Genomic DNA, 24,626 nt, shown 5'->3' on the forward strand with positions numbered 1-24,626 from the left:
AGCAATCACTCTGAAGGGAATTAAAGCAACAGATTAATTGACCGTAAGAATCATTTTCCTTGTTCATGAATCTGGATTTCCCTTGGCTGCCAGAATTGTAGATGAAAGTGAAAAACATCCTTGACCTTCTCTATCAAAGAAAATGCTTCTTTCTTTCTCCTTGTCTAATGTGCAGAAATGTGGATTTTTTGAGTGATTTAAAAGGTTTGAGAATTGCAAAGAAAAGGTGTCAATAAAATAGTATTCAGGTTCTCATTTATTCTGCTGTGTCCTGACCCATAAAAAGGTGTTACAGAACATTTCAAAAGTTGTCAGCTTGTATCCTTGTAGTCTACCACACTTCCTGACTTTAACATCTGTGATGCAGCTCTACGAGTTAGTGTGTGTAAATAGTATAAATACATGAAATAAGACTGCACAGATCTTAGAAAAACAGTGTCTGTCTGGAGAAAGGTGATACGTGCTCAAATCTTTGCACTCTCTCTCACTCTGTGCAATCCTTGGCAAAACAGCTAGTCTGTCTTCCATTTTCCCATCTGAAAAATATCCCTTCACAGAGTAGTCAGGAGGTTCTATCAATTAGTCCTTAATTAGGAAAACACTTAAACAAGTGTTTCAGTTAAGCCCTTTTCAGAATAGCAGTTTAAGCATGCTCTTAAATGGCTTCCTGAATTAAAGCTTAATGCTTACAAAACTCTTCATATCTAAATACAGAAGATAGTATATACATGTTATGTAGGTAAGTTAGGGTTTATTTATATGTTGTTCAGTAAAAGACTAGGCTGATCACTTCACAGGGCAATTAGCTTGTTTACCTTTTTACTGAATGTGCTTGCTGGCTCTTTCTACGTGCATTACTTCTGGATGGATTATATTAATGAACAGAGCTTGATTAAGACATAGGAACAACAGGGCTAAGTAGGGAATGAACTGTCTGACCTCTGAAATATTTTGAGATTGCAAAAAAAAAAATATGTTCCATTTCCATGTTGTTATGAAATCAAACCATTTCAAAGTGGGGAAAAGTATGCCTAGGGTAAGGGTAATTATCTGGGATGCAAGAGAGAAAAATTCAAGCCTCTCTTCCTCACTTTCCTGCTTACTAAACAGGTAGTAATTCTATCAACCAATAGAATTTTGCAGTGGGTCCTCTTAGTTTGACCAGAAATTCTACACTCATCTTCTCTCTCTCCACTTTTTTTTTTTTTTTTAACACCCAAGATGATATTTCTTTGAGATGTGTTTGGATTTTATAATATCTACATATTCTGATCAAATCATGTTTCCTTGACAGATCTGTTCTCTCAGATAACCAGTTCTCCACAGCACTTTGAAATGCTGTTAAATTCACAGTAGGATTCAGACACTGAAGCAGAATTTCTGCTAATTATAAGAGCAGAATATGTTTTATTTTCTTCTCAAACTCCTCTTGTTATAGGTCTTTATCTAATTAAATATTTCTTTCTTGATAAAGCCTGAACTTGGAGCAAATATAATCAGTTAATCACAACTATTCATTAATAAATGGCTCTGAATATGGAGATGTTATTTGCTACAGCTCACCTTTTAAAGCATTGGAATGGCTCACAGTTCAATTAATTTAATTATTTTTTGCCCCAGTTTAAATAACATTTACTTCCCAGTTAAGTTCCACTATTTCTTTGTAAATAAAAACTGAAATAGATAGATATCATTTTCATTTTGGAGTAATGACTCATCGGCAAGGTATAGCTTTGTGGGCTTGGAGTCAGGGAAGGTCTCATTGTGCATGGAGTTTTGTTACATCATGAGGAAGATAGACCTGTCTCTGATGAGATGGATAAGTAACAACAAACATTTGGTCCTTTAGGAATTTTCTAAGAATTGACTCATTATTTCTTTCATTTTTTCTCCCTATTTCTTCCACATACAGATAAATACCTGCTAATCTGTGCGGGTGTTCTGAGAATGAATTTGTTAATGGGCATGAAATGATAAATACTACAGAAATGACTGTGCACATATGTCCACACCCTCTTATTCTTCCCTAGTTTTGGTTACTACTCTTACCTTAACCTTTCCTATGTTTGGAGCTGCCTTTTGAAGAAGATCAAACACTTCTGTCAGGAGAGAGACAATCACACCTAACGAATGCTAAGGCCATTCCCTTTGTTTCTGGGACCCCACTTCTAGCTCCCTGTGGGTTATATGAGGAGGGAAAAAAATGAAGAAAACAAAACAAAAAGATTATATCTGTGTTATTAAGGATAGTGCTCTGTTTCAGAGGGATCAGTGTTGTCAGCAAAGTCAGATGAGATCTGCAGCTGCCAGAGAATAAAACCACAGTGGGCAGGTATTCCACCAGAGTGAATTGGTCAGGCACAAAGAGATTCCCAGTGTTTACTGAACATTTACATATAATTTCTTTTATTCCCGTTTCAGCTAATGGACAAGTGAAATAACAAAGGTTCTTCAAAGCACAGTGATGAAGACTACACATCCAGAAACAGCTTGTGCAGAGCACATTTGCTTAGTAACAAATGTCACTGTGAAAGCATTACCCTTTATCACTATATTGAAAATCACAGAACGTAGAATTATTTGATAGTATTGTTATCCATGGACAGGATCCATGGTCACCATATGGTCAACATCACAATGAACCCCTCATCTCCAGGGGCTATGAGAAGTGCCTGCTGTGTAGGCAGTGTGACTTCCAGGAGCTCTGACCTACTAGGCCCCTGGAAGACACATGTGGACAGAGGAAAGTAGCTGTATTGTAGCACAGGTACCAACCATCTTTGGAAATATCAGCCTCATCAGGCACTGACAAACTATCCAAGATGTCAATACTTGGTCCCCCTGCCCTCCACAGTGGAGAAATGTGCTGATGGGAAATAACTGTCATCTTCTTCCTCATCAAAATACAAGGTACAGCTAGGTGCTACTTAAGTACGTGTCTTGTCAGGTTGAGAAGTTCAGCCAAACCTCTTTGGGCAAGAGAGTACTAACCACAGCAAGAAGAAAAATCAGATCAATTTCTGCAGGCTAGTTTTACATCAGTATTCATACACAGGAAACAAAAACAACAACAACAAACGTTTTAAGAGATCTCTAAAGGGTAAATTTATTTTTTTTTTGTACAAATTTGACAGAAATACATACATAAATGAGTGTGTGTATTTGAGAGAATAGCAGACAATGCAATGCAGACGCAATTGCAATGCACACTAGGAATTTTTACTTTTTGGCTATCTAAACACATATACTTGTAAGAGCATAAAGACAAAATATAACTCCACAAAATAATTGAAAAGATCTTATGGTGAAGTAATTAACATGCTTTCCATTTACTAAAATATCTCACTGGTTGCCAGAAATACTCAAGAATATATGAAGTTAAATTCTAACACTGTGAAGTTGATCAAAATAATATTCCTACTAAATTCAATGTGAAATAAGACGTCATCCTCTTTCTCTTTAGGATTTTCTGGGGGATGATGCAAAGGGCATGAAAAGGAACAAGCAATAAAATAAGCAGAATACACAGGCCTCAAAATTTGCTCAGAAGAATGTGATAAAATGGCAACCACTGCTGTGAAAAAAACAGAAGCTGTTTTATGATATCCGTAATGGTTTAGGGCTGGGATACAGGAGTTCCTGGCTGTGGTTACAACCTAACCTTGAAGGAATGGCTCTGTTATTCAGTTTTCCTTTGCATTAATAAGGATAGTAAATTCCTGTTAGAGATAATTTATTAATGTTTATGGAAATATGTTAATTAGTATCAGAAAGTTCTATTTAAAAAAAAAAAAAAGAAGAAGAAAATATTAAATAGGTATTTGGATTAATGAATCTGAAGAGATATGTAGGTTGACTAGAGAAAGTAATGAGTGAGCTCTCAGGTGTTTCCTGTGTTAATAAGAGCTGTTAGTCAAATAAGTGACTTGAGTTTATAGTAAACTCAGGCTTATTCTGTTTGATTTCCTAAGGAACTTTTCCCAAGCCTACTAAATATAGTGAAACTCTCTTCCATGATTTCTTGTCATTCCAGAACTTCTGGGATCAGTCCCAGAAAGAGTAAGGAATGACTCTCATGAGAAAAGATAAAGGGTATGAAACTGGGGCAGAGGAGAAGTCCCAGGACAGATGCAGGGAAAATCCATTGCATAACTCAGGCTTAAATCTCCCCAGAGCAGCTGGGTCAGCAGGGCCTGGGGAAGCCATCCTCCACCCAACAGCTCACAGACCTTCCCCTTCCCATCAGTGAGAGTCAACATGAGAAACTGAAGTCAGCCTCAATCCCCAGGCTCCCTGACCCCACCTCACTGAGTTTCCCACAAAAAGGCATGAGATGCCTGCAGGACTTAATATTACTGGCTGCTTACATTTATGCAGAATCTAAGGGCACTTAATCACGTATATCAGCAGAGGGACCACCCAAAGTTTTCTAGAATTTTTCAGTTCCACAATCAGATATTTTAAGTTACAAGGGGACTTCCATTACTTTATGATCTTTTTTTTTTTTTTTTTTAATTACTCTCATATTTGCTTTTAACATAGTCCAAGTAATTTAATGAAGGAAAGGTGGTAATATGTGGGTTTACAAAGCTTTCTGTGAATCTGTGTAATACAGAAATGTCTGATTTATTTTATTAATCTTAGCAAAGCTTTGAGGAAAAACAGTATCAACTTAAGAAAATACAATAGGACCTAAAAGACGCTTTGTGTCAGAAATTCCAGAAAAATGTTTATTTTAGTGATGTCATTAATTGTTTTTTCTTTAAGGAAAATAATCTCACTATGCCTCAGCTGTGTGCATTACTGAAAAATTGTTCATGTTTGCTCAGATGAAATTTTTTAAAAGAGCTCAGCTCAACACCCATTTGAACTACATCAGTGTCCATGTAAATAAACATTACAGCCATCTTCCATTTAAATCAACTAATATCTAGTAAACTGTCCATTCGACCTAAAAGATTAGTATCGACCTAAAAGATTAGGTCAAATGGACAGTTTGCTAGTTGTTAGTTGATGATGGAAATGTATCTCACCAATATTTAATTATAGCTCTGTAGAAGTTGTTTCACAAATTAGAAATGTTTTGAATACTGTGTACTCTGAGGAGCTGTTAGTTTGCAATATAGCTAAGTGTTTCAGCTAACTGGTCATAAAAAGATGACATGTGAGTACATGATTCACATGCTGTTAATTAAAGTTGCTAATAACACTCAAAGCTTTAATACATAACCGCTAGCTACCTGGATACTTGGTACACATATAGCTGCACCTGTAAATGTGATTCAGACATCATGTGATGTAGAAGACCATCTGGAAAGGGGAAAAAATGAACTTCACAAGTGCAAACGGAATAGAACAAAGACAGCTCCAAGGGGAAAACAGTGACCAGGCCTGGAAAGAAGAGTCTCCATCCCTCTTTCTTCTTCTTCCTATAAACACTATGACTTTCTCTGAAAGGAAGATGAACACACTAAGAAACAAATCAAAATACAAAGAAGAAATATAAGAATTGTGAAATGATGTGGCATCATGGTACTATCTATAGAAGTGCAAATTAGAGAAAAAGACAAACTTGAGAAGTTTAAAAGTATTCTTTACCTGGTAAATTTTAGTCCTGAGTAGAACTGTTAATTTCAATAATATTCAGTAGTTTATTTCAGAAGGCCAATTTCAAAGATAATTTATAATGGTCCATTCTTCATTCATTAAACCCCTGACTTGATTATACTGGGAATTCAGAGTCTGCAAGACAAACAAAACTGTACAATAATGAGATGATTAAAAATAAATCAGATGAAATTGTTTTTTATTTAAGGCTCTTTATTTATTTTATTTATATCTGATAAATATATATCTGATATTATTTATCTCTAATATATATATATGAGAATCATACAATATCTGAGTTAGAAGGGACCCACAGGGATCATCAAGTGCAACTCCCAGATCCCCAAAGTACCACCCAATACACAAATAAATAAATAAATACATAAATCAGATTATGTGTCTGAGAGTGTTGTCCAAACGCTTCTTGAACTCTGGCAGGCTCAGTGCAGTTACTGCTTCCTGGGGAGCCTCTTCCAGTGCCCAACCATCCTCTTGGTGAAAAACCTTTTCCTGTTATCCAGCCTGAACCTCCATCTCATTCCCTCAGGTCCTATTGCTGGTCACCAGAGAGCAGAGCTCAGCACCTGCCCCTCTGCTCCCCTTGTGAGGAAGTTGTATACCATGATGAGGCCTCCCCTCAGCATCCTCTTCTCCAGGCTGAATGATCCAAGTGACATCAGATGCTCCCCACTTCTTCCCCTCTAGACCCTTCACCATCTTTCCAGCCCTCCTTTGGGTGCTCTCTAACAAAATTTTCTATCTTTCTTGTGCTGTGGCATCCAAAACTGCACACAGTGCTCAAGGTGAGGCCTCACCAGCACAGAGTAGAGTGTGACAATCTCTTCCCTTGACCGGCTAGCAATGCCGTGTTTGATGCACCCCAGGATACAGTTGGCTGTCCTGGCTGCCAAGGCATACTCCTGGTTCAGCTTGCTGTCGACCAAAACCCCCAGATCGCTTTCTGCATGTCTGCTCTCCAGCATCTCATTCTCCAGTTTGTACATATAGCCAGGGTTACCCTTTTACAGGTGCAGAATCCAGCACTTGCTCTTCTTAAACTTCATACTGTTGGTGATTGCCCAGCTCTCCATTTTGACCAGGTATCTCTGCAAGGACCCACCACCCTCGATGGAGTCAACAGCTCCATCCAATTAAGTATCACGCATGAACTTGCTTAAAAACCCTTCAAGTTCTTCATCCAAATTATTTAAGAAAACATTGAATAGAAATGGTCCTAAATGGAGCCCTGGGGAACCCCATTACTTACAAGTTGGCAGCCTGATATAACACTATTTACAAGAGCCCTCTGGGCCTGACCCATTGGCCAATTGTTCATCCATCCTATTTGTACTGGGTCTGGCTGGAATGTTAACTTTCCCGGCAGCAGCCCATACAGTGCTGTGCTCTGCACTTGTAGCTGGAACAGCAGTGTTATCGCACCAGTGTTGTGTCTACTGCTGAGCAGCAGTGGCACAGCATCGGGCCTCCCTCTAACCCTCCTAGGGGGTGGGCAAAAGGTGAGGAGAGAAACATCACTAGGGCAGCTGACCTAAACCAACCAAAGGGATATTCCATACCATGTGATGTCACACTCAGCAATAAAAAGTGAAAACAGGAAGAAGAGAGGAGGGGTGGACTCTCGTTGTGAAAACGTCGGTCCTCCTCCCGAACACCGGCTACGTGCGTTGAGGCCCTGCTTCAAGGACGTGGTCAATCATCGCTCATTTGTGGGAAGTAGAGATTCTTTCCTCTACACTTCCACATAGCCTTCATTTGTTTTATTTGTTTGTGTTCCTTCCTTTTTTTCCCTTCCCCTCCCCTTTTCCCCTTTCCCTTTTTATTTCCATTTAGTTAAATTGTCTAGTTCATAATAATCTTTCTTTAATTATTATTATTATTTCCCTTTAATTAAATTATCCTTATCTCAACCCGTGAGTTGTTCTTTGCTTTACTTCTCCCCCTCCTCATCTAAAAAGAGGGGGAGTGAGAGAGCAGTTGTGGGGTTTAGCTGCCCAGCACTAAAAACCACCACACTATTATGCTTTTATCTAACTGTATTCTGGTCATTTTGTCCATAAGGATACTGTGAGATACAATATTGAAAGCTTTATTGAAATCCAGAAAGATTACATCGACTGGCTTCTTTTGGTCAACTGTCTGGTTGATCTTGTGGTAGAAGGAAATTAAGTTTGTTAGACATGACCTTACTTTGGTGAACCCTTGTTGGCTCTGACCAATGACTGTGTTGTCCTTCATGTGTTTTTCAATAACTCCCAGAATCCCCTTCCCCATAATTTTACAAAGCACTGAAGTGAGACTGACAGGCCTGTAATTGCCTAGATCTTCTTTCTTGCCCTTCTTGAAAACTCAAAGCATGTTATCCAGCTTCCAGTCATCTGGGACCTCTCCGGAGTTCCAAGACACTTGAAAAATAATTGAGAGAAGTCCCTTGATGACATCAGCCAGCTCTCTGAGTACTCTGGGATGAATCCCTTCAGGTCCCATGGATTTACATGCATCCAGGTAGAGTAGCACATCTTGTAAAAGTTCAGGGTTAACTGGAGGTTTATCATTCCTGCAGTCATGGTCCTCCAACTCAGGACAGCTGGGGTCCTAGAACCCATCACTGGTGTTGAAGACAGAGGCAAAAAAATGCATTAAATGTCTCTGTATCATAGTACACATTTATATGTAACAAAGTGACTCATAGGGAATGCATGTGACCAGGTGAGTACTGAAAAAATGGCAAGTAAGAAAGCATTTTTAAGTTTCTAAAGATTATGTGAAGGAAGAATATCCATTCAAAACTAAGTAACATGTAGTAATGAGTAGAAAACACTCCACTACATAATCTTGCATAGTCAAGGTAGAAAAAAAAATAAAAATCTGTATAACTAATTTGGACAGTCTTACAATACTATCTCCTGTAAAGAAATAATGTTGATCTGTAGAAGAGATCAGTTAGAAATTGTAATTAGGCCAGAAATTCTCAGGAAAAAATAAAAAAATAAAAAGACCAGAGCATAAATATGGGAGAAAAGAATGGCAAGCACAGGGAATTATTAGGAATTATCGAGGAATCCACATCTTTCTTTGATGTAGTCCTTTAGTTGCTGGGGACAGGACATCAAGCACTCATGAGTTTCTGACTACAGTAGGATGGTTTTTTTCAGGGAATCCTATATCTCTGCCCTATAGCTGAATTGACTTTTGTCAATGACTTTTGTGGACATTAATGTTACACTGCTTTCATGAAGATGTACACTTGAAAATGGCTGAGCCAGAGAAATATTTCTCTTTGTGAATATATTAAAATCTATGTCTGGGAAAGCAGACATATATTAGCATGTTAAAGGCCTGTAAATGCAAAGCCTGCGTTTTGTTACCTTCTGAGGAAGTCTACTCTACACATATATTATACCATCTCAGGAGACAATAACAAGTTCATTCATCCATTGAATTCTCATTTAATCAAATTATTAAGTGATTTTTTTTTTTCTTATTGTTTAGATTTCAGTTTAGCTTCTTTTTCTCTGGATTAATTCATTGTTTATCCATTTTATTGTTTCTCCTAATGTTTTATTTCCTTCTGGTAACTGTTTCATCAACCCTTCAGTACAACTGAAGTCAATATATTACGGAGAGCTGTACTGGATCCCCCATAATATTAAATTTGGATTCTTTAGTGATAGTATGCTTTTCACAGTGAGGTATGAATTTCTTAATGAATTAATGAGATTTTGTAAAAAGTACTAAGATACAACATCATTTCAGCAGGAATTAGCTGCTTGATGTATTTTAAAGTTCACCTCAGAAAGCATATAATAGATACTTAGTAGATAACTTGTGCTAATGCTCTTGAGTGGCCCAGACAACGTCTCCTTAAAAAGCATTTTATTTGGGTAAGGGTGGAAAAGGTTATTCATCACAGTTCCCCTTGGGGAAACCCTGTTTGGCTAATTAATAGAAAGAAGCAAATAGCTGCACAGTCTAGCAGTAAAATTTTCTATGGGAACTCTAAACTCTTCAACAAATTCCAAAGTTAATAAGAAATGCTATATATAAAACACAGTATCTGAAAAGTAAGAGTAAGGAGACCAAAAACAAACAAACAAACAACAACAACAACAACAAAACATCTACCTGTGTATACTCAGCTGACATAAATCAACACCACTTTCTTGAAGTAGAGTTACAATGATTTATAATAGGAATTTTAGCCCAACATTGAATAAGCTTACTGAGACATTTTGAGTTCTATTTCCTTCCTGGTTACAGAAAATGATGACCAAAGTAATTGTGCAAAAGACCTGAAAACTCCACCCACCCATAAGTAATTGACCTTATGATAAAACCCCCCATGGCCCTTTACTGTAGAGCAGGAATATGTACAGCATCTTCAGGCAGCCTCCTAGCTATACAGGCCTAAGGAAATCCTTTATGACCAGCAAATTATTGATTCTGAAAAATGCATTATTTGATCATAAATCTTGGGCAAGCTCAACACAGGTCAGCAGAGAAAAAAAATATTTACTACTCAAAGTTGCTTTTAGAGTACTTTGTATTCCACTCTCAGAGTGGAATATATAGAAAGATAGAAAGATATACAACACATACACTTATCTGCAATATATTTTCTGTTTTGATTTTTTTTTTCATTCTTTTTCCCTGGAGGATTGTATCTTATGGTGGCACAGAAAATCCTTCCTTTTGAAATAATATATGTAGTCTTCCCATAAAATTGACTCGAGGGTGGAAACTAGTCTGTCAGAGACAGTCAATTTATTATTTTTTAAATTGCTTCTGTAGTGTCAATTGAATTAATCAATCCAGCCTAAGCACTGTGTTCCTTCCCTGAATATTTTTTGAGTTATCACCTAGTAATACATCATTAATTAAAATATGTTGAAAGTTTACCAGAGTACAAAATATTTGTGTTTTCTACTTTGTCAAGTTGAAAATATTCAAAATACTTTACATCTGAGACTTTTCAACAATTCTAAATTGATCCTGACTGGATTATTGATCACACCTTCTTGTGCCCAGGTATCTTGGATCTGAAATCCCAGAAACTACAGATAGTCTGCTGTCTGGTGCACTGTGTATCTGTGACATCCTGTCTCCTGGGATTGACTTGTAAGGACATACCAAAAGTAAATTTCAAATATTTTACAATCATGCTTTCATCATGGCCTGCATTTGTCCTAGAGAGACTGTAACACATAAAACAACACTCTGGCCTGATTTTTACAGAAAACTGAACAGATAATGAGCAGAAAACTAGACCTGTTTCCAGATACTTCAGAAAAAGAAGACATTTAGCAAGGAGAAGTCATCTAAAGGGTTTTTATACTTTTAATACTTTTTAAGTCTGATATTAACATGCTAAAAACTGCTTTAGGCTTCCTAAATTTCAACATACACTCTCTGAGGATATATGTTCTCCAATTCCTATTAGTCCAAATTTGCCATTCAGAGGGACCGTCACAGGCTTGAAAGGTGGGCCTGTGAGAACTTTATGAAGTTCAACAAGGCCAAGTGCAAGGTCTTGCATCTTCCAAGTGCAGGGTCCTGCATCTGCGCTGGGGCAATTCCAAACACAAATACAGGCTGGGCAGATTGAAAGCATCCCTGAGGAGAAGGACCTGAGTGTGTTGGTTGATAAGAAACTCAACATGAGCTGGCAATGTGCACTTGCAGCCCAAGAAGAAGCCAACAGTATCCTGGACTGCATCAAAAGAAGCATGGTGAGCAGAGTGAGGGAGGTGAAGAAATTCTGTACCATGACAGTGGTGAGGCTCTGGACCAGGTTGCCCAGGAAAGTTGTGGATGTCTCATCCTTGGAAACATTCAAGGCCAGATTGTATGGGGCTTTGGACAACCTGGTCTAGAGGGAGGCTTCCCAGCCCATGGCAGGGAGTGTGGAATCAGATGACCTTTAAAGTCTCTTCCTGTCCAAGCCATTCTATCATTCTGAGGGAAAACAAAGCAAAACAAAACAAAACAAAAAGTCAAATAGATCCATAATCAAGGTCAATAACAGAAAGGAAGGTTGTTGAGTTCTGAGCAAGAATTGAAAGGTTTGTCCTGAAAAGTCACATGAAGCTTTTGTCCTTGAAAAGTAATTGCAACTTGTCAGAAATACCAGTTGTTGCCAGATGAAGATAGAAGTTCAGCATTATTTATGGATCTACACTTCTCAAGTAAATAGATTTCCCTTAATTTGCAATTCTAAAATTGACTTTAAACCTATTTTTAAATGGCCCCTCTAAACACAGGGCAGGGTTAGTCAGGCAGTTTTTGACAAAATGTATTTTCTTGAAAGGTGTTGTTTTATTTAAGCTGAATCATCATGAGCTGAACAGATTTTGAGGAAATTTTCAATAAGATTTCTAAGGAAAAGGCCTTTGCCTATGTTCTGATACAACTGAATTTTGAGAATGCATACAGATATTTTGTTTCAACCTTATGTATTCCAAACCTCAAGATTTGCTATGAAGCAAAGCCATTGTCTTCTGTCCAGCGTAGAGGTCAATGGGAATATACCACAGAGCTCTCTAGTCCTTATCAGATTCCTGTATTTTTCCAGATGCTTTCTATAGACTTCAAATGAATTTTCATTTTATTCACTATCCATGTTAAAACAAGAAAAACTTTGTGGGATCCTTTTAAGGTTTGCAGTAGTTATTTTTGACACTTGGGCTCTGAGTAGAAACTAAACAGAAAATCATTACTCTATGTAGATAATGCGATATTTTTGAATGGTTTTGTATTGTTTTTGATATTTTATAAGTAATTTGGAATGGTAATAATAATTTTCTCTTCTTGCAGTTTGGTTTTATTTTGTTTCTTCCTCCGTGTTTGTATTTACCATGGCAGCTTGTATTAGCCAGTCTCGCTGTACAGCTCAGATAGGCTAAAAGAGACCAGCTCTGAAAAATACCAAAATTATTTTCATTAACAAGTCTTACAGTAATACATGCTGTAAAGAGATGTGACAAATCATATAGCACATACATATAATAAATATATGTTTAACATATAATAAGTCGACATTTTTTGACCAATTTGATAAACTACAATTAAATGACTGTCTTGTTAGATTAGAGGAGAGCAGTGGATACTGTCTGCCTAGACTTCAGTAAGGCCTTTGACACTGTCTCGCATCAGATTCTCATAGAAAAGCTGTTGATGTATGGGCTGCATCTGTAGGCTTCCAATGTGGATTGAAAACTGGCTGAACAGCTGGGCCCAAAGTGTGATCAATGACAAGAAGTCTGGTTGGAGGCCAGTAACTACCAGTGTACCCCAAGGATCTACATTGCATCTAGTCCTCTTTAACATCATTAATGATTTGGGTGATGGAATAGAGTGCACCTTCGGCATGTCTGAAAATTACTCAAAACTGGATGATACACCAGAGGATTCTGCTGTTATTCTGGACAGACTAGAGAAATGGGCTGACAGGAAACAGATGAAGTTCAACAAGGGGAAGTGCAAAGTCCTGCACTTGGGGTGGAAATACCTCAGGCACCAGTACATGCTGGGGGTCACCCAGCTGGAAAATAGTTTGGCAGAAAAGGACCTTAGGAGGCCTGGTAGACAGCAAGTTGAACTTGAGCCAGCATAGTGCCTTTACCACAAGGAAAGCTAATTTTATGCTGGGCTGCATTAGGCAAAGTATTTCCAAAAGCAAATGTGGTAAAACTGAAGAATACTATTAATGTTTCTGACTGTGTATTTTGAGCTTTTATATTATCAGTATTATTTATATTATAGTAGCAGTACAACTAAGGTAAAAATACATTTGATGAAGTTTTGTGCTCTGTGCTGTTTTCCGATGCATTGATTTGTAAAATTAGACCTGATGCAAGACAGTTTGGTAAGTATTATTAATGGGATTTATTTATTTATTTTTGACAAATGTCAATAGTAATGACTTTCTAATAATCGTGGATTATGTGAAAATAAACCTGTTTATCTCCTATGCTTGCTCTCTAGCTCATGTTTTCTGCTATTTTTAATGTTTTCAAGTAGACAGTTGTCTTGTTCAGAGAAGATATAAAACTCAGAGAATCAACAATTAAGGGAACTGAGCTCCTTTTTCATCCCTAGAACAAGCTCCCAAATATTAAAGGCAAGGCTCAAGGAGTGAGATGAAAAAAAAAAAAAAAAAATTAATATTTACTGCATTTATTTCACTACCAGAATCTTTGTTACTGTAGTTGCTATTATATATTTTCTGATCACTATGTATATGTCTTGATAATGCAAACTTTTGTAGGTCTTAATAATAATATAAAATGCAATATTTATAAATACTATAAATAAAATTTATAGAATGGAAATAATTTGATATTATTGAGTATCAGAGGAAGCTATGTGACTTCTGATCTGCCATGCTGCAGAATCAGTTCCCAAGAATAGGTTAAAGAAGTCTTAGCACTGAGATGTAGTGAATTCAGAAGAAAATATAATGAAAGAAATAATACTGGCAGGAAGACAGAGGAAGGATAAGATTTAATCTACCATAACTTACATATCTAAAACTTACACATCTAAGCCTGAACTATTCACCCCAAACTCTCTTTATAGTCAATGAGGAGAAATAGTCAGAGACAGATTTGACTCATGTTAAGATTGAAAGACAGCTCACATGAATTGCTCTGCTGCTAGCTTCTAACTATAAGGAAAATCTAAAAACGACTAGCTTAAATGTCTGTATTTTAGACATTTAAAGTTAAGTTAAATGAATCTTAGCCTAGCTAGCCAACAAGTCCTTTTTAATGAAATAGGCCTTATTTTAATGAAACTTTTTGGAGCTTGTAGAAACAATAAGGAACAGCAAAGTTTACAAAAGAACAGCACAGTCTCTTTTGTTGATTTCTTTTTTCTCTCACTACATCTCTTTTCTCTAGTTACATTAATTTTCAAATCAAAGTAGGTAGTTTTGGGATGAATTAACACCTGCCACTCCTAATTTGAAGTAGATGTGTGTCTGTATCATGTGTGATACCTGCTCACAGAGCTGAAGATTAAGTTTGATTTAGCACACTTACACTTGCACTATTTAGGGCAACTTATCTTATGCAGTGTAGCTTTACAGTGAGGCTTTCAAACTATTCCATGTTGTTCAGTTACTAAAGAGGTCAGAGTGGTAGGATGCTTATTTCTGTAAGCTCTCCTGAAGCCCCAAATCTATAGATCATCATACAAAAATACAAGTTATACAAGGACAAATCTAATATTTAGAGCACATATACACCATATGATATGAGCTATCCCATCTCTGGTGTAGTCAAACTCACACTGAATAGCAGACAGAAATTATCTCTCCAGTATAATTCCTGTCAGTCCTCAATAGTTTTCACAAAAATTTGTCTATATGGTATCTCCCATGTCAGAGTTCAGGAAATATATTTCAATACATATATATATATATATATATATATATATATATATATAAATACAGTAAGTCTTCTTACTGAAGAAATGCGTTAGTGTCTGTAACCTTGTCTCTATTTTCTAAATATATCAGCTCTCACCTTGCCTTTATGTAGTACCATCACAGGTTTGACTTCACAAGTACCATTGCAACTCTCACCACAAATCTTATAACTCATTTTGTGTCATTCTTAGTTCTTTTTAAGGTACAGGAAAACATTAAGCCTTTCGTTGGCTTTAAGAGGATTTCATCAGGTAAAATTCATCTCAGCCTATGAAATCTGAATGTTTCCTAACTGAAACTTTAATTCTTCTTGCTTACTGAAAACATAATTTTTCTGTAAACACAATTGCATCTGATTTGAGAGAGAGTGAACAAATGCCTAATCCTGACAGCAAAATAGCTCACAGCAGTATGCTGACATGTTATGTGCCTCCAGGCAAAGTAAGAGAAGTCTTATGACAGATCTAAAAGTTCAGGACATTACTGCAGGTTCAAAACATTACTGTACGTTCAAAACAGTACTGCAGGTACAGTAAATAAACCATTAAAGGAAATCCTAAAGTTATCATTTACTTAATATGGCTTAGCAATTAATTCTTTTCTATCGATCAGTGGCTAGAACTAGAGCACACTTCACTGGAAACAGAATTAGCAGAGATAGCATTCAAACTGACCCAAAGCAACTTGCTTTTTTTTTCTTTTTTTTTTTTTCTTTTTTTTTTTCTTTCCCCACAGCAGATGATAACTTTCTAAAAAGAGAAAAGATCCCAATGTTATCTTTGAAGATGAATCACAAAATATTTGTTTTTTCAATAAACCAATAGGTCACAGGTTAGTATGGCAGGCGTTTTCCAGGTTTTCTAGGATTTTTGGATGTCTAAGTCTACCTTCTCAGGCTTATTTCACAGGAGTGGAGCCTGTTATTCTGAGAACCCACCCTTAATATGCTGCTTTTTCTTAGTGCAGATGGTTGCTGCTAAACTGTGGGTGAGGTTGGAGGGGTTTCAGCACATTGTGCTCTGCATACCCCTCATGCCAGTAAGCATTGTGAGCCCAAATCTGTATCCTTTAAAGTCTAAAAGATCAATGTTTCCTAAGGTTGTGGCTAGTTCTTTAATAATATGTTTGTTTTATCTCTGTTTTCTCACATCTCCTGATAGCTGCTGGCCGAGATATCTAGGGAAATGTAGCCAGGGCTGGTTACAAAGGTTGTGAACTACAAGGAATTATTAACAACAGTCAACTGAGTCTGAAGCCTATGATTGCTTGGCTTTTGGCCTGCGGCATGTTCCTGTGAGACAAATAGTGCTCCCTGGGAGTACAGCAAGTGACCTTCTACCTGGGATGTGAGGAGGCATGACAGATGCTCAGGTGCCATGTGCTATTTGGGACACGTGGCGCTCTGGCTGCCCTTCACCTGCCACCAAGATGATGAGATCTAGAAAAACAAGGACTTTCAGAGATTTTGGGCCTCATGCCATATGTAGAGTGAAGTTTGAAGAAACAGCTTTTCCCCTTTAGCCTACTCATCTCCTACCCCTATTCTCTTTTACCCCACTATTGCTGGAGAAAGTAAAACAGAGCAGCTATTTTTTCCCCTTTTCTCCACGTGGCCAAAACTTTCCAAGATTAATTTCCCTGGACACAAGTAAAAAATAAAAAAAATCAGCACTTATGATACACTTCACATCTGCTTTTTACTTTTTCAGTTCTGCAGTTTAGTTTAAGAAAACACAAGGCCTTGCACTGTTTTCATGCACCGAGATGAATTTCACCCTGTTCAGCATAATGCATCTGCAGGGACAGTCATCTGATGTCTGTTCCTGGAAGACAAGGGAAAGAGCTACCCAAACACCAAGCACAGCACAAATAACATGCACAGGCAGCTCGGAGCCCTGGACCAGCAGGAGAGGCAGGCTCTTTCTCATTGCACAGCTTTGCTTGTGTAAGGGAGAGAAGAAAACAGAAGCAGCCTGGCAAAGCTCTAAATTGCTGCCGTCAGTGTTGCAGGGGATGACAAAAATTGGGAGCCCCTTAACACGGGCTCTGGCACTAACAAAGTAACCTCATTGTATCCCTCAAAATGATTGCTAAAAGTTCTAAAAATGGTTGCCTCTTTTTTTCCACAGATGTTGAGGAGGAAATTCAACTGAGTGAAATCCATTCCATCTTGTTTATTTGTTACATTAGCTATGTGTGTGTCTGCATTTGTCCCATCAGATTCTGCTGTCCTTTCCCACTTTTTAAAGAGAATTATTTATAGTTGCCTTTGGACCTAAGTAAATGTTTCATTCTTGCAAAAGCACTCATACAAAAGTGCACAGTATTATAGTTTGTGGAATGTCTCTCCAGTGAGCATCTGCAGGGCAGGCATTTAAGGTTGATGCCATGGTGGCCTAGAGCACCCCGGTCATAGGAAACACTCAGAGAAACCTTTCACATATTTTCCTAGCAGAAGTAAACTATTTATTATATACATAAATCAATTTCAAACACAAACCACTGAGAGCTTTGCTGGCCTTGAACTAGGACATTCAGGGTTCATACACTCCAGTACTATATAAATAGGAGCAAGATTTAAATGCCTTGCATATAAATGCATTTTGACTGTAATGGCCTTCAAACATGCAAGCAATCCTTATGAAGCATGTGCCTTACTGTGTATCTAATGTCTGGTGAGATTCCTGGAGAAAGCTTTCCTTTTTCCAGAGTTCACTCCTTATTGACTTTTAGATGTCATTTTCTGGGCTGGTTTGTTTGTTTTATTTTCATTCACTTCTGAAGTTGCAGATAATATTTGTGACGTATTTTGGAGATTTGAAGTGCAGTGTATCATTGTTCAAGTCTATATAGAGAGAATCAATATTAAATGAATGTTGGAAAGTAATGCATTTGAAAAACAGAAAATGATAAAAAATACACAGACCTGCACCAAATGTCGTTTTTCTCCATATGTCTAAACATCAAAACACTCTTTAATGAAATGTTCACATTATTTATTTATTTTACCCCTTTCTGAATTCCTGCCCACTTCTTTCAGCATTAGTTCTGGCTGGTGCAAAATCAATGTGGATGTAGATCAGGGTCTGTTTTATCCTAGTTCTTCCTTAATCATTGCATTCATACTAGCCTTAAGACCTGTTTCATTCAATGATCAGTAAATGCTCTCTGGTTTATAAGAAATGCAATAATGCAGCAAGATTAACTAGGAGAGAAATAATTAAGGTGAAAGTCATGCAAATGTGTATTTTAAGTAGGAAAATGCAGTACTATAATTTACTGCCAATTTTTTGTTTGTTAGTTTTCTAACTAAATGAAAAAGGATAGTAACATTATAACTACTGATTACTGGGTGATCTTTAAGCCATACAGCTATTTAAATGAAGGGAGGCAGCACACTCTTGAAAAGTAGCGAGTTAACTCATAGTTATGCATGCTTGATTTACTATAGGTCACAGATCATGCTGCATGCAGGAAGATGTCCTTGAAAGGGCAAATAAATCAGTTTTCTGATTTCATTCTGGCATAACAAACTATCAGTTGAAGTGAAAAATTTTGAATGTATCTACACTTCCTTAGGGAGAAGTTTGAATCCCGTGTTTTTCTGCTTTTAGGTGATTAGTACAGGAGTTAGAAAGGTGTTAGATCTTGGTATCTGTGTGCTTTTAATATTTGCATACTCAAGAAACAAAAATTTCAAATTATAGCAAATTATTTTTTTCACATAATCTGAATCACTTAAGGATGATATTTAGAATTTAACATGCACAAGAAATCAAAGATATATACTCACCTATAGAATAGAAAATATTTTTTACACTGATTTATTTAATATTGTGAGCAAATAAAAATTGGTATTAGAATGAAATTCCAGACATACAGTGTAATTTTTGTCACTGCATATACTTTTACATTTCTTATTCATCTACATATGGAACAGATAATGATGTGTTGTGATGAGTAATTTTCCCTACTCTGAAGGTGAGGCAAGTCAGTGGTTAAAACAAAAAACCTTCCCAGACCACTAGCTTTCCAGGTATCTAGTTGCCTGCAGTCATCTGGGCACCTAACAAGTCAGAAATTCCACTAGAGAGCAAGCAGCAAAGAGTACTTGACACTACAACCTCAAATTTAAGTGACCTTTCACAAAAGATATCCCATTTCTAGGACTTGGGATATTACAGTGATGCAAGTGTTATGTTTGTTGACTTTCATATGAGTTTTGTTCATCCTGGGCTTCAGGCCAGGGTAGTTCTGGGGGGATTCCATATTTGGGCCCAAAAGCTGAAATACTTGTCTGTATTACAAATTAAATAAAAGCTGCAAGGGAAAACTATGCACATCTGCCCCAAGTCTGGAATATTTTACCAAATCTGAGAGAAATACCTTAGTAAGCAAAAAGCAAATACATGGCCAAAGGTAAAGCAGACTAAATTATATATTTATGTGTTCTATGGCAATACACCAGTTTTTCTAGTTGAAAGATGGTTATTGTTGAGGTTTTTAACCTCATATATGGACTCTGGGCTACAACTAATTGCTGCCTCTGTAAAGAGTTTCTTCAGCAAATGCTTTGTTTTTTCTCTGTGAAATGGGGATTTATCACTGTTGAAGTACTGAGAAAAGAAAACAAGACTTTTTCCTCAAGTATATATAAAGTTTCTAGAACAGGACTGAACCAGACTCCATGTCAGTGCATAAATAACAATAATGTTTTTGTTTACTATCTGCTGGTTCCTCTGGTTAGATTTTCTTAAAGACACAGGGGTAATACACCCTAATATTTACTTACAGTGTTTCACATTATGTGAATACTGGTTGAGGTAGGAGGAGCATTATGGTCATTAACACCCTCTTAAATTCACCTTTAACTTTTACCAGCAGAAACCATCAGAATATATCCTGTGCCCAGACTATAGTATGGCCAGAATCTCAGTACCCCCCTACAATTCCTTTTAGGCCCACTTCTCTTCTGATTCACCTTTTGTATGAAAGGTTCAAACAGTAGCAAATGTACAGCAGAAATTTAGGCTATACTCTCCCTTTGTTCTTTTTTCTTCCCAGAAAAGCTGTTCATTACTGGTCAAAGCACCACAGGGATAAAAAAAAAAAAAAAAAAAAAAAAAAAAAAAAAAAAAAAAAAGATGTTCTTTTTGAGGATTTTCTAGAGATATTATTCTTATTAAGGAGGCATGAGAACTTCCCATTGCTGAAGCTCCTCAATTTATAACACCTAGTACTAAACTGTATATTTGAAATGGATATTAAAATAAAACATTAAATAAATATTATACTTGCTAATATGCATAGGCCATCAAAATATGCTAAGAACATTTAATCTAGGGTTTTAATCTATGACTGGGTTTCTCTCTTGGTTTACATCTGTCAATTTACTGACTTTAATACAGATATTCTGTCTAACTAATACAGATATTATGTCTAACAGAGAAGGATCTGAGCTGTTTTGTGTGATTTTAGGGACAGTACTTGAAGCTTTGAAATCTTCAAAAAACAAATATGCTCTGATTTTGGATTAAAAAAATATATTAGCTGAGTCCATTTCTCAATCAAGAATATTTATCACATCCTTCTGGAAATTTCTTTAATTATTCTTTTTGTTGAAATTGTCAGATATTTGCAAGATGTCTATGAAGTTAGGTAAGTCTCTCTGTGTGGTGGTTTTCCTTCTCTGAGTCTCTGGATCATCAGCTATGGAAGAAAATAAATAATAATAATAACAATAAAAAAATAATAATAATAAAGCTGTTTGAAGGGTTTTCAAAATAGATATATAATATACTTGATTTATACCTTTTGGAGAGTTTGTGGAATTATAAGCAAAGCTGTTGTTGAGTATATTTAAGTTCCAAGTGTTAATTGACAATGCACATCTTTCTTGATATCAGCTTCTTCGTTAACGATAAGCAAAGGACACTTAACAAAAAGAGGAAGAAGCAAAACTTGGAGGAAACTACCTGGGATTTTCTATAAAAATCTAACCACTCCTTGTACACATTACAGCCTGAATCAAAAACACCATCTGGTTTAGAGTTCAACAAAAGAGAAGAAAAGGATCATTTTATTCTTGTGTTTTGTTTTCTCCACCTAGGGTCATTCCATAGAAGAGAACACAGAACAACGACAGGAAAGATATTCTCTGAAAAAATTGCCCCACTTTTTTTTTTTTTTTTTTTCTCCTCCATTGACAAGGCAGAAGTGGAAGATGCTTTTCTGCTGTTCTCGCTCCTTTTCTAAGGGAAAGTGACAATATGCAACATCATACATTCCTAATTTCCTAATATAGGAGAAAGATTCTCCTCTACCTGTCTTTGTTTCTCCTGATTACCTCATTTACCCACAGGACTGATTAAAGGCTTTTGCTAGATGCTACTAGCAACTCAAGTTATTAGACAATTTTTTGTCACTTCCACAAAAGAAAATCCTCCAAGCAATTAATCTTATTTACTTATTTGGCAAATGATCTGTCTTAAGATGCAAATTTGAAATAGCTCTTTGATACTTAAAATTTAGTTTCTGTTTTGTAGCATTTAAGTAGTTCCCAGATAATAAATAAATAAGAACAATTTTTTTTTCATGCACTGTCCCAAAGTTTCACTCACTGTAACATCAGTTTCACAACACACTAGTTAGCCACTTCTACAAGAATTTGATGTTTTTTCTAGTGGCTAAGCTATAATCTAGCATGAAAAACAGTAGTAGCATGTGGACTTTGAGGTAGGATTTGGCTCTCAAATCAAGACATCAAAACTGTTTTCCACTCATGAAACACGTAATTGTCCTTGTAAAGAATTGAGATTGGGTTACTACTGCCAGTGAAATTTTAAAAGTGATTAACCAAACTTAGCTGTTCATGTGATGTTTTGTTTATCTAGATACCTAGATACAGGTGTTTTCCTTGGTGGCCTGGACTCTATTCTTTGCATGGGATTCATCTACCAGAGCACAAGCATGCAGTGTTGTTCCTCTTGCCTAAGGCTATCCTATCTGACCTCCACCTGCCAATCAGCAGAAGATTGTCTCTCATACTTCCTGTGTCATATCCAGCTGTCACTGACTGTCTAACTGCTGAAGTCTCACAATGGCATAGGACAATATTTTGAGGCAACTTTGTTAAGTCTTGCACAGACTAAAGTTACTGACACTTAAGCAAAATTTGGAAATTAATTTGGAAATTTAAAAAAAAATGTGACTACAACCCAGTATCAAAAGGTCCTAGTTTTGAAAGCAATTTATTTTTGAAAGCAATTTTCACATTTTTGCTTTTCTGAAAGCAATTTAATTTAATTGCATTTTAATTTGATTTGCATTTTGAAAGCAATTTAATTTTGAAAGCAATTTTCACATTTTTGCTCTATATTGTTGTAATGTCTCAGCTGAAGCTAAGGGCTAGCTCTACACCACGGGATTGGACAGAACTGCTTAGTGTGATAGTTCTACCAGCCTAATGTAACCAAACTGTCCATGAACTTAATTTTGCACTGAAGTTTAGGATTTGTTCAAACTCTTCTTTCCCCATCCAAACATGCCACTTACAGCTTGAGATAACTGAATCTAGCACAATGCTCACAACAATCTGTGACAAATGATTTGAATTATATTTATTTTTTTCATAGGTCTAATTATCATTTTATCAGTGCCTTTTATACACATTCTATACTTTTGTGCAAAAATCCTTGGGTTGTTTTTGTTTGGTTTAGTTTTGCTTTTCTTTACTTTACTTTCTTCCCATCCCCACCCCACCCCCTCCAGCTGTTAATTCATTATTTTCTTAGGAAACTGTGTTTAGTCTCACATTTTTTCACTGGCATTTTGTCTTTAATGAGACTATGAGGAAAACATAACAGTATAGAATCTGGGTAAGGACCCATCTGAAAATAGATATCTAATGCAGATATGGCAAGCTAAAGCAGTGTCCATCTAATGGCCCCCATTTGTTTTCATATGGTCACCAGAGGTCAGTTCAACAATGTCCCCATTGATCCATTTAACTTTCACTACCATAAGAACAAAGCCCACAAAAGAGAAGGAAGAATGTGTTCATTGTGGTTCAACCGGAATTCACAAGCACAGAAAAGATCCTCTCTATTGGCTGTTTCCTTCTGCAACTTGACTTCCGAAATAGGGCTACTCTTTTGTACAAGATACAAAAATGAGATGTGAAAAAAAAAAAAATCCCACCAGAAAGCATGTGACTTCCAGAATTGCCTGTAGCTTTCCTGGCACTGGATTGAGAAACATTTCTTCATCTCGTGTTACATAATCATCCCTGACGCATTGTTTGTTCCAGCTCAGTGCTGTTTTCATCAGATAGGAACCAAAAACCTAATGGAATATGAAGAGTGTCCCCCTTATGTTTTTTTCTTGAAAGTTTCATGATTATGAAAATTATTTAAAAATACGTACTGGAAGGAACACTTTTTGAAACCACATTTCTTGTTGGCTGATGTTCATTCTTCACAGTGCACATTTCCCTTCTTTTTCCAGTAAGCACACTGTTTACAGCACACCAAGATCCCATTCAAATGAATGAGAGGAAGAACAAGGAAGTGAATGAATGAACGTATATTTGACATAACAACCTCTTAAGTTAAATCTGCTAAGTAATAACTCAATTTACTTTAATAAAATTACTCCAGAGATTAATTTATCCAGTAATGTTTCAATGGCATATTCTAAAGAATTTACTCCAAATCACATGAAGTCATTGTAACCTTTCCATTGATTTCTGTGGATCTGGATCTAGTTTCAGAAGAATTAAATAACTGCTTATCACTTCTCCTTTTTTTTTTTTTAATTCACAAAATAGATCATTTTCTCCAGGTAAATCATTTCACTGGATAATTGCTCCTTGAACTGTCTGTGAAGACAGCTCTCCCATCTCCTTATCAAACTATGACTTCCTTTTCTGCAGTTTTCTGTAATGTTTGACAGCTCAGACATATCATCACTGTTAAATTTTTTTGTCCTTAAGTTAAAACCAAGTGAATACTTTTTTTCTTAGCATTCCATTTATTTTGTCTTGTGGAAGAGAATGCCACAAAGTCCTACATAGCCCATGTTCTGGTCCCTCTGAAGTTCCCAATGTCTCTGAACTCTGTGTAACATTCAGTGGTAATGTATTCATCTTTTTAATCCAGTCACTTTCTCTGCAAAGTTGTACCAAATTTCATTTAGAAAACTTACCTTTAAACATTCCCTTGTAATACCCTTCATGTACTTTCATAAGCTCTACTTAATATTCCAATACATAAAATTTGCTCTCTCCATGAAAAGAGTTTCACTGGACTCCATTACATATCTAGTGCAGCACCTGATCTCACTGCCTCAGAAGCACATGGAAAAACAAAACGCACCTGAATCACACTTTGATTCACTGGTTGTCATCTTGTTTCAGGGTGGAGAGAAGCAAATTGGCTCAATTTATAAATTATCTCAGATAGTTCTTTCATCTTCATGTTCACAATGAAATATGAGGATATATTAAGTAAAGCTTATTGGATGTGTGCTTTGAGCCTAATACTAGATATTTTCATTTAAATTTCCTGAATGA

The 24,626-nt window shown here is 36.5% G+C and overlaps 2 long non-coding RNA genes across 2 annotated transcripts in view; one reads left to right on the top strand and one right to left on the bottom strand.

Annotated features, from left to right (window-relative positions):
• Window positions 1–641: 641 nt before the first annotated feature.
• Window positions 642–5,757, top strand: LOC137849751 (uncharacterized). The gene is made up of 3 exons (XR_011092058.1): window positions 642–739; window positions 2,264–2,332; window positions 2,422–5,757. It is a non-coding gene; the product is annotated as an uncharacterized lncRNA (long non-coding RNA).
• Window positions 5,758–5,774: 17 nt separating this feature from the next.
• The window catches only part of LOC137849749 (uncharacterized), a 48,936-nt gene continuing 30,084 nt past the window's right edge, over window positions 5,775–24,626 (bottom strand). The window contains exon 3 of the long non-coding RNA XR_011092057.1: window positions 5,775–8,233. This is a non-coding gene — a long non-coding RNA (uncharacterized lncRNA). The remainder of the gene's footprint in view (window positions 8,234–24,626) is intronic.

Source organism: Anas acuta, chromosome 1, assembly GCF_963932015.1.
Source record: "Anas acuta chromosome 1, bAnaAcu1.1, whole genome shotgun sequence".
NCBI lineage: Eukaryota > Metazoa > Chordata > Aves > Anseriformes > Anatidae > Anas > Anas acuta.